Below are 12,008 nucleotides of genomic sequence, written 5' to 3' on the forward strand. Positions count from 1 at the left end.
GGTAAACACTATAATTGAGACCTTTAACTTGTATGTTTCCCTAGGCTTGGTGTGACTGTTTGTAGCCTCAATGTGACAAGAGTAAAGCTCTTTCATTGAATACATATATCCCCATAATTGTGGCACATTCCCAGGGGTTGTTCTCAGCACATGGTTAGTTGTTAGTTTTTGTTTCTTCTTTTTTTTTTTCTTTTTTGTTTTAATTTCAAGAAAAACTAATGAGTTTCCAGAAGCAGTGTGAGCGCTTTGGGGCTGAATGTGATTTAAAACCAGCAGTAAAAGAAAAAGAAGACAGGGAAGGTAGCTGGTTAATTGACCTTTATTGTGCCTTCTGGTTCATTTAGAAATGGAAATTAAATTAACATGATAATTCAGTCCTACTGTGTTAAGGCTGCTATAAACCCATTAAATTTTATGGCCATTGATTTAGCATTTTTTTCTATTAACTGGGTTTAATTTTCAAAATTGTCATGCAGGTTCTGAAAAGTGGTTCATCCACTCTGATTCTTCCAAGTTACTAATGTGTAGCCTTTTCTTTAATGGTACTCACTTAATTATTCAAGCGCGGAGGGCCCAACTGCCCTCAAATGCCTCCATTAATTTTGAAACTAACCCCACCGAAAGTCTTTATAAGAAGCAAGGAGGGTTCGGGGATGGGAAAAATCAGTGAAATCCCCTAGTGCATATACCAAATTTCTTAAAGATTGCACCCCAAAACTAAGCCTGACAAAAGGAATTATTTTTTATTTCTTTTTTGTGAGATCAAGATTTTGTGCAGTTATTCCTCTTTTTACAGCTTCTCCATAATATGAAATCTTTCAAAATGGAACCACTGCTCACCTGTGAGATTCCCAAACCTCTTTTCAGCTACTAATTTGGAATCGTGACCAGTCAAAATTCCCATTTTTGAACTTTTTAAAAGGATCCATTTTTATTTGAAGCTAAAACTATTTTCTTGATTCTGGCTTTACCTGATGTACATCTAAAAGTAAAGTTTTCAGTATACTCTGAGCGCAGTTTTCATTAGTAACTCAAATATGAAAGTTTTATTTTGAAACTTACTCACACCTAAGGTCTCCAAGTTTCAAAAAGGTTCTCTAACTTCCCTAACCTCATAGTATTCCTAAACAGTAGAAACATGATGATTTTACCTTTTTGATTTTTTTTTTTTACTACTAAAGAAAAAGAAGGTAATTGATGGCCCACAGACCCACACCTAGAACTTCTTGACTGGTCAACAGTCCTGGACTTGCAATCCCAGTTCATAAATTCCAAGAAGTGATGAGTCACTAAATTTTTTGACTAAATTGTCAACATTTTCTCATTATTTCTTAACAGTATGTTCAATTAAAGTAGCTGCACTTTTTAATGCTACATCATGGCTGGTCTGTTCATTTTAGAGTCTAAATGGCTGTTTTTAGGTAGGCAGCATACTTTTGATAGTTTTAGCAGTTGGCAAACATAATTAAAGACCCTCAGAGCATCAGAAGATATTGCTATTAGAAAATCGCATACAAATACTTCACTCCCTTCTCAGCAAGGTAAATCAGGTTCTTCATTATCCAGACACTGTTGCTTTAGAAGATGTTTCCACTCCAAGCCGAAATTTTCATACAGTTACAAATACTTCCTTGTTCAATGAACAGCCTGATATGGAACCTAACAGAAAATGCTGACCTATAAGAAGAGGTATATGGAGAAAGGATGGATTGATTATTTCCTTAAAGGGATAGCACAAATGGGTTATAAAAATTGTTCAGGTGAAGAGGAGTTAGAAGTGATGAATACTGTGGGAGGAACTCTACCCGGAAAATCTCTTATTGTTCCTAGTATTTATTACAGTTATCTTGCACCTACAAGATGTTCAGTATATAAATCTAACAATTGCCAACACTTAATTGTACAGCCCTGACGATGTGCCCTGCACTGTTCTAAGGCTCTCATACATATGAAATCATACAACCTTCACACAATATGGGTACAACAATTACCCTCCCCACCTTTAGGTAAGGAAACAGAAGTACAGAGGGGTTAAATAAGTCATACAGGATTTAAACCTACACTATCTGGCTAGTGACATCTGTGTTGAACTCTGTCTGTCAATTTCCATCATTCCCCATTCACCAAGCCTGGAAATACAGACCATTGTGGACTTACCCCTTGTCCCTGATGTCTTTCCTGCACATCTTTCCCCATTCCATCCCTCAACACCCAGCCCATTTTAAATCCAAAAATCCTGATTAGTTTTCATTCTCTGATCATGGAATTTAAAGACACTTCCTTGAGAAAGATTTCTAAATGGCTTGATTGTGATAATACTTCGAAAGTTGAATCCCCTGACCTCTGCTGAATGAGAGGAAAAGAGGGAGAAGGAGAGACCATAAAGGGGAGGGAGCACTTCAGCATGGCTTCCTTCTGTCTGCATACATTTGGGTTTAGAGGATTTGCCATAGTAGCATTTGGTTTCCTTCTCAAGCACTGTCCTGGCAATGGACCCTGGGGTAGGGGAAGCTGCCCAGATAGAATGGATTCACCTTTCCCTTTTTCTTCTACTGTACCCCACACTCACCTCCTGCATAGTACCTAAGCACTGGGTTCCTCACAGTGGTCCCCTTACATTCCCCAACTCTGGAGTTGAAGGGTGTTGATAAAGACTGTAACTGACTGTAACTGACTCAAATCTCTATCCTCAAGGCCTCGAATAATGTCTGGCTCATTAGTGCTCAATAAATGATTGATGACTGAGTGAGTTAATGAATGCCTGAAATAAACCAGCCTTCCCCAAGAAGCCTAAATGAGAGTCAAGATTATATACTAGCTGTGTTTTTTTTTTTTTTTAGAAAAAAAGGTTTGAGGAAAATGTAATATCAATTTTAAAAATACTGTTTATTCATTTCATACTTATTCTAAGAAATCAAGCAAGTAAATATGTGATCAAATTTAAGAGAGTAATTGGCTTGCTAAAATTCTTATTATTTAAAATTCTTATTATTCATTATTATTCTTATTATTCAGAAATGATTAGATGATCTAATTCTGGTTTTATCTTCCAGACCTATGCAGCAAATACAACCTGAAGCCAGAGCCTTCTTGTGACATGTGCTCTTCTGATGTCTTATCCCCCCTCCCCCACCCAGGGGACCTTAGGCTGCATCCGGTCTTAAAATATCTGCCTGCATCCTATAAGAGTGTGGGCATTCATTTCCCTCCTTCATTCTATAGGGGCTTACCTTCTACACAGTTTCTCTGGGAACAAATCTCACTTTCTTCCTTACACATTGTTTGCCATGGTTTGGTGTTTTAAATTCCCCTAAAGATTTTCATAAATCCTTTTCCTCACTCATAGCTAAAGGGGGGGGAGGGAAAGGAGAAGGAAGGAAGGAAGGAAGGAAAAAGAAAAATGAGAAAAAGATACACCTTAAATTTACACTAAGTTTTATGTCAAATATATTCAATTTTTAAAAGGAAATAAAAAGAGCTATCTGAAAATTTCTTGTATCTACTTCTAACTCTGAGGTGGTCTTTCTATGTCCCTTCAAATAGCTCATCCTCTTTCCCAATAACGCCATAATTTCCAAAGAATCTTCTATCTTTGCAGAAGCAAAATTCTAGAATTTTTTTCAACCTGATCCAGCTTTCTGGCACAAAATATTTACTTTACCACTTGCTGCATATTTAAAATGGATATTCAGACAGAATGCATATTTTTTTCCAAACAGAGTTATATAATTCTATACGAGTGTCTCAAAACAGAGGCCAGAAAGAAAACCTTGTTTAAATGTCCTCTAGCATCTGGGTGTCACCAATAAGTCTTGGACAGAACACGTAGTCTGCAAGGACACAGCAGAGAAGTAGCTATTTGAAGAGCTGGAGCAAGCTGAACATATTACTTCTTACATCATAATCACTGAATCAAGGAGAAAATGCAATAAAAGCATAACCAAGAAATAGGGCCAAATTTGGAAGCCCGGAGAAAACAAATTATGCGTCAAGCTGAAGGACAAGGGGAAAGCACGCATAGATGAGAGAGGGAAAGGTCAGCAATGAAGGAAACTAAAAGCAAGTACTGAAATGAGCTAGGTTTAGAGGACTTGCATATTAGAGTATTTGCAAATACAGCATGTATTTATCAGCCCCATCGGATCAGAGGATTGAGGAATAATGATGCCCCAGCATCCACCAGCACCAGCTCCCAGAGCTCAGCTTCTAATACCACTCTCCAACAACAGGAACCAGGGCTCCTTGGAGAAATGGCCCATTCTAGGAACTGGGATGGAATATACAAAATGAGAATGGGGTATCTTGTAAAGCTGGAAGGTAAAGAAGTGCTCAAAAAACAAAAGGATGGGAGCATGGCAAAGGGACAGAAGAGCCAACTCAAAGAGCTCTCAATTACTAAAGCTGGAACAGTTTACAGAACAAAATAAATAATGCAGCGTTCACTTGTAACCCGAAGCAAAAAATAAATATCCACGGGTCCACATTGACATTTAAAAAATAGTTGAGTAAATAAATAGAGGAGAGAGCAATCTCCCATACAGGAGAATTCCAAATAATTTCTGTAAGTGCTCCTCCCCCGGAGGGGGTGAAGCTTCACTCCCCACCTCTTGTGCAAGTGGTACTTCGTGGTCCTGCTTCAAAAGGGTAGAGTGTGAGAAGAGGGAGGAAAAAATGACGTTACACTGGAGACACCCGGCAAACATGACTTCCAGCCGGTGATCAAAGTTAGTGTCAACAGTGTAAGTCATGCAGATAGGACGCACTTGATAGTACGTGGTGAGAATGACACTTCACCCCAGAGGTCTTCCTCCCCCATATCCCATCACTCCAGTCTAACCACGAGAAAAACACCAGACAAACCCAAATTGAGGGACAGTGTACAAAATACCCTACCAGCATGCCTCAAAACTGTCAAGGTCATCGGAAACAAGGAAAAGCCCAAGAAACTATCAAACAGCAGGAGGCCAAGAAGATCACCACTAAATATCCTGTGGGACCTTGAATGGGATCCTAGAAGAAAAAAGTAAAAAGATGTTAGGAAAAAACTAGTGAAATCCAAATAAACTGTGACGATCAGTTAACAGTAATGCACAGATGTTGTTTCTTAATTGTGACAAATGTACCCTAGTAACGTATGATGCTAACAACAGGGAAAACTGGGGGATGGGATAGTTGACAATTCTCTGTGCTATCTGTGTGCCTTGGCTATAAATTTAAAAAAAAAAAAAACTCTGAAATTTAAACTAAGCTTTTTAAAGCCATAACTAAAAGGCTCCTCAATGAAAGGAGCAAGATAGACGCATAGAATTACAAACCTAAGTTCAGCATCTAAGCACCTGAAAATTGAGTGTCCTCCAGAGATTTCTTTTACATTAGTCTCGATGCATTTCCGTGGGCCCAGAAAAGATGTATGGAGTTACATTGGCCTGGACATGTGGTAGACTTTTTAAAATGCACATCTCTTTTTTTTGTTTTTCGGGTTTCTTTTTTTTTTTTTTAATTTAAATTCAATTTAGTTAACATATAGTATATTATTAGTTTCAGGGTAGAGTTCAGGAATTCATCAGTTGACCCTAAGACCCAGTGTTCCTTATATCATGTGACCTCTCTACTGTCCATCACCCAGTTACCCCATCCTCATACCCACCATCCCCTCCAGCAGCCCTAGGTTTGTGTCCTATAGTTAAGTCTCTTATGGTTTGTCTCCCTCTCTGTTTTTCTCTTATTTTTCCTTCCCTTCCCCTATGTTCATCTGTTTTATTTCTTAAATTCTACATATGAGATAAATCCCATGGTATTTGTCTTTCTCTGACTTATATCACTTAGCATAATACCCTCAAGTTCCTATCCACCTCTTTGCAGATGACAAGATTTCATTCTTTTGATGGCTGAGTAATATTCCAATGTATATATACACCACACCTTCTTCATCCATTCACCTGTCAATGGATATCTGGGCTCTTTTCGTAGTTTGGCTGTTGTGAACATTGCTGCTATGACATCAGGGTGAATGTGCCCCTTTGAATCACTATTTGTGTCCTTTAGAGAAATACCTAGCAATGCAATTGCTGGGTCATAGGGTAGCTCTATTTTTAACTTTTTGAGGAAACTCCATACTGTTTTCCAGAGTGGCTACACTGGTTAAAATGAGTATTTGTTGATCATATTGCAAAATCAACCTACTGTGTTTTTTACTTCAGTATCACTTCCTGTTGTAAACTACCCCCAAGAACCACCTCCCAAGAAGTATTCAGCTAAGAAACCCTACTATCTACAGGTGCTTACATGTGATCTAAGCTGAACAATCAGAATGCCTAACTGCCCTAAGCACAGTGATTGGTCCAACGGCAAACATGAAACCCAATCAGAGCCAAGCACAGACATTTTGGGTGTATTGGAGTAGACATTCAGTATCCTTCTGAAATTATGATCTATATTGGACTAGGTAAGCCTAGAGCTAAAAGAACCATCTTTTCCAATCACATGGAGAGAACTTGTTGGGTAAAGCACCTCAGAGGAGAAAAAAGACGTGGAGAGAAAAGAGATTTCTAAGGGCATCATCTGAGACCTGGATCCAATATGCCCGTAGGGAGCACCACTCCTTAGACACACAATTATTTGAACTAATAAATTCCTGTTTTTCCTTAAGTGATTTTGAGTTGTGTTACTGCTACAACAGAAAATCCTGATGAATAAAGACAATTCAAGACTGAATAGATGAATACTCAACGGGTAAGTTACATATTTTTTAATTTTAATTATTTATATATTGAAAAACTCAACATTTATGGAGTACCTACTATTTGCCAAGTGCTGTGCAAGGTCTTGGAAATATAACGAGACAATAATCAATCTCTTCCTCAAGAACATACAGTCTGCAGGGAAAACAGACAGGCAGCAAACAACTACAGTACCACGTAAGAGACACCGATAGGTGTGTTACTATATGCAACGGACCTCACAAGATAGGCACTCAGCGCAGACGAAGGTGACATTCTAAGAGACATCCGAACTGGGTTTGGCAGAATGGTCTGGAGGAGTAAACCAAGCTGAGTCAGGGGTGGAAGGAGTGTGTCGGATGGAAGAAGCAGATATGAAGCAGTAAGAGCAGTCCTGTGGTCCAGAGGTAGTCAGAAAGCCTGACCGCTTTGAGGAAATGCTAACAGCTCAGCATGACTGATCTGTGGGGACAAGGAAGGCAGTGGCAGGATATGAGGCCAAAGAGATACACAAGGGCAGCTCATGACTTTGAACTGTAACCTAAAGACAGTTGAGGGCTACAGATGATGGTTATGTTCTGACAATTATCTCCATCTGTGTAGATGAACGACACTCTGTAATATTCGTGTGTGTGCGCGCGCACACACACACACACACACACACAGTGTAGCTGCAACTCACTCAGCCACATACTCTTTCAAGCCCTGTCCCACCTGGCTCTCAGCTCAAAATTCAAGCTGATTGCCCAGGACACAGCAAAGGATCAAGGAAACTTGGTTCCAATTATAGCAGATAAACTGTCAGTGGTTAACGCAGAGCTCAGGTGGTAGCTGAAATGGATACCTTAGAGCTGATATTCCTTCTTGCACATTTTATCAGCACAGGTCAACTCTTGCATGAGCACACACTTCAACTCCCAATGACTATTTTTGTAAAAGTTTTCTTTGGATCGAGTGAGATAGGTATTCACCACTGTATTCTCTCCTTTAGAAAATGTTCGCAAGCCTGGCTAAGGCTCCCTTCCTACTTGAGGGTGCAGAGAACATGTCACGATTGGTTCATGAAATTCAATGAGAATTTACTAACAAGAATGGTGTGGTGTCTGAGGACCCATTTTTTAAAATGTTGATCTGGTTCAATCCAACAAATACCCATTAAGTTCCTATCTTGTGAAAGTCACTATTCTGGTGGCTCTGGGGTGCAAGCTGAATTCCCCATACAAAAACAAATTTTCTCCATCATGCCATGAAGGGTTCTTTATATATCAAAGTTGGCAGGAGATAGAGGACTAAAATTGTTTCAAACTGTTGTTGGCAGTAAGCTTCTGTCTGTGTTAATTACACTCTCTGTTTGATGTTCATCATTCAGTCAACAGTTAACGCATTGTAGCCTTTCTGTGATTGACTAAATACCAAATTACTATGTGCAGCTTTTTAGATTTCTGAGTATATCAAATTTATATCATTCTCAGACTTGATTCTAATAGTTTGGGGATTCTTCCAGCCCTAACTCTCTTGATAAACAACTAATCAATGAAAATCTTGGGAGCAAATACAGACACATTCACGAGGAAAGGCTTACAGGTTTAAAACCCTTTAGAAATACAGATTTTAAAGGAAGCTCTCTTTAAATTTGGAAGGATAGATGACCTGTGAAAAAGAAAATCTGCACCATATTTTAGTATTATTTACTCATACATAATTACATAATGCACAGACATCATCAAAAAAATCAACAGAATTTAGATATGTGCATATACGTGCTCGTGTATGCACACATTTGGTACGACAGCAAGAGAGAGCTATTAAAATTAATTCAAAGTAAAGATCCTAATGAACTGAAACCAAATAGAAAGCACAGGCTTTGTAGTACTTACTTTTAGGTTCAGTATTCAGTTCTCAAAATATATGTTAAAATAGGTATTTTAGTACTAAAGAGAGCAGTCTGCACCTCCCCAAGCTGCTTACACTCAGAGGTATGCTGGAGCCAGATTGTATCACTTGCAAGAACCAATTTTGTGCATTTTTTTTTTTCAGCTCTACGTTCAGCAACTTACCCTGGTTAATTTGATATTACCATGGTGGGAGTAGTTACACTACAGAAATTGGCAGATGCTCTAAATCGAAGTGTTTTTCTTTTTTCCAAGAGTGTTGATTAGTAAACCATTACTGAAAGACAACTGTGTATACAGATAGGTTAGTATTCATATGTGTATATAAATATATTGTATGTTTATATCTATAAGTATATATGTATATGTGTACATGCACACTCACACACACATATACAAAACATGTGTTAAGGAATAGATGGCTAGACAGAAATATGATGTTTTATTTTTATACCTTCATATTGGACACTGGGCAGCGTATCTCCTTAGTAGTTATAGGATATAGGTAGACAGTAAACAAATGACAGAGAGATAATGAGAGAGAGGGAGAGGGACAGAGTATGACTAACTGAATAATAAAATTATTGCTATAAAAGAAAACAAGAATAAAATTGTAATTAAAAGACATAGTGGCTAATAAATGTAGAAAAATTATAATAGCCTTACTAAAAAGAAAGCAAAATTCTTAAGCATTTCATAAGCTTGTTAGAGCTAGGAAGACAGTCTAAGATTAGTCCATATCTAATCTAACTACCCATGGCACCTATGGGGAGACTGCGGCACACATACTTAAGTGGCTCAGCTGTAATAACAAAACCAGGCAATAGGGCACTTGGGTGACTCAGTTAAGTGTCAGCCTTCTACTCAGGTCATGATATGAGGGTCCTGGAATGGAGCCCTGAATCCTGCTTCTCACTCAGTGGTCTTCTTCTCCTTCTCCCTCTGCCCCTCTCCCAACTCCTGCAAGCACACTCTCTCTCCCAAATAAATAAAATCTTTAAAAAACAAACAAACGAACAAAAACCTAGGCAAGTAACAAAACCAGAACCAGACTCAAGTTTTCTCACTCAGACTTTTAAGGACTAGCCGTATTACGTTCCCTTTCATGCTATTTTAACAGAATGAAATTGCCAAAACAAGATCGACTTTTCCAGAGAATGCTTTTCATTATTAAAACAAAATACTAGTTGCTTTATCAAGCCCTTTCAAGAGAGCAGAAATATATGACAGCTGTTTCTTTAAAGCAGATTTCCCATAGATCCAAGTCTTGAGTAGGGTCACCAGTAACTTCTTTTTTTTTTTTTTTTTTTTTTTTTTTGACAGAGAGAGATCACAAGTAGGCAGAAAGGCAGGCAGAGAGAGAGAGAAAGAGGGAAGCAGGCTCCCTGCTGAGCAGAGAGCCCGATGAGGAACTCGATCCCAGGACTCCGAGATCATGACCTGAGCCGAAGGCAGCGGCTTAACCCACTGAGCCACCCAGGCGCCCCCACCAGTATCTTCTAGATGAAAAGACTGGAGCACAAAATTTGAGATGTTAGGATGATCTAAGTATTTTCTTTTACAAAACTTATCTGGGGGGAGGGGGGTTGGGAGAAGGGGGTGGGATTATGGACATTGGGGAGGGTATGTGCTTTGGTGAGTGCTGTGAAGTGTGTAAACCTGGTGATTCACAGACCTGTACCCCTGGGGATAAAAATATATGTTTATAAAAAATAAAAAATTAAAAAAAAAACTTATCTTGAATTGATCAGCTGAATTCTTGCAATTTCCTCCATCATTTAATGCAACTGTACAAACATGGTTCTCCTCATCTCCAAGTACTAAGCTAATGTTAAGACCTAAGGAGATAAGAAGCTGCCCGGTACTGCTATCAGATATGAATTTGTTAAGCTACTAACAAAATATCTGCCAGATTTATGACTAAACTATGATATCCCTGATGTTCCCTAAAATACCCTGTTTAGTGTGAATACTTTATACATGAACAGTTTACATTTCATAAGGTGCTAAATTGCTAGAAACTTTACTCCAAGGAACAGAAGGAAGCCCATTGCCATCTTCCTCCCACTTGAAGATCCCTCTCAGCAGGGATCTCTCTCTGATGCCCTCACTGTGTCTTCTCTATTGACTAAAACATCCATCCATTTACTAAAAACAAATTGAGGCAACAGAGCAAAGAGAATAGATTTTAGACCCAGATACGCACGTTCAAATCCTAATTCAGCTACTTCTGAACTGTGGAACCTTGGAAAAGTTATTGAACCACTCTGAGCCTTAGTTTCCTTATCTGTAAATGCCTATAACGATTGTACTAGAATTAATTTGACTTGTTAAGATTAAATGGAAAACATTTCTAGAGCCTCTGACACAGTATCGGGTGCATAGTAGGTATCTGATTGAAAATTAGTTCTTCTTCCCCTTCTCACCCCTCCACTGAGTAGGTGTTGGAGATACAAAAATCAATAAATCATAATCCCTGCACTCTAAGTATTTGTAATACAGCGGGAGAAAGATTTCTAAATGACTAATTTCCACACACTCCTACTTGGTGAATCAATTAGGATCTCATCAGGAAACAGATGGTACCTCAAATTGGATAATCTGAGAAGAGTCTAATAAAAGGACTATTTTCAAAGGTATGGGTATTGTGAAGAAAGCCACAGAAGATAGGGCAGTGTCCCAAGTCTAAAAACTGTGGCACAGCCCTCCTCACAGGCCTGAAGGGCTAGGGGAACAACAGATACAATTATCTACAAGGAAAGACTGGAACCTGGTAGGGGGTGAGGGAGTGGGGGGCTGAAGCCGACTTGTGCCACTTTGAGAGAACAGACAGTGTGCATCACTTCCCAACTCCACATTTACTGACATCACATTGGTTTCTTGAAATTGGTCATGGTAGGAGTATTTACACCACAGAAATGGGCAAACACTGCAAGTCAGGGATTTCCCATCCCTCAGGTTGGTTGTTAACCATTTACCAGTGCATTGATAGGTATAACCTGTGTTGTGGGAGGCAAACAGTCCAGAGTAACCCCACAGAAAGAGAACTAGGGGAATAAATAGCCCAAACTTATTCTCTTCCTCCTTTCTCTTCTCCTGAAAATGTCCAACCCAATGAGAAGCCAGAGAAGAGAGAGAAGTCCATTGATACCCAATCATTCTCAGAGAAGAGAGTCCATTGGAATCCATTCAGACTGACTTTCCAGGCAACCAGTAGCGTGGACAGGATGAGAGAGTAGATCTGAAGGGAGGAAACAGGAGCATACAACACACATAACAGAAGAGTGAAAGAAAATCTACTGAAGTATCAAGGAGAAAATGATATTTCCTGAGGAAGTCAGGGAAAATAGAGAGGAGATGGATCTTAAAGGATGAAGAACAGTTTACCAAATGTGGA

The sequence above is a fragment of the Mustela erminea genome, chromosome 16 (assembly GCF_009829155.1).
Source record: "Mustela erminea isolate mMusErm1 chromosome 16, mMusErm1.Pri, whole genome shotgun sequence".
In the NCBI taxonomy this organism is placed as follows: Eukaryota; Metazoa; Chordata; class Mammalia; order Carnivora; family Mustelidae; genus Mustela; species Mustela erminea.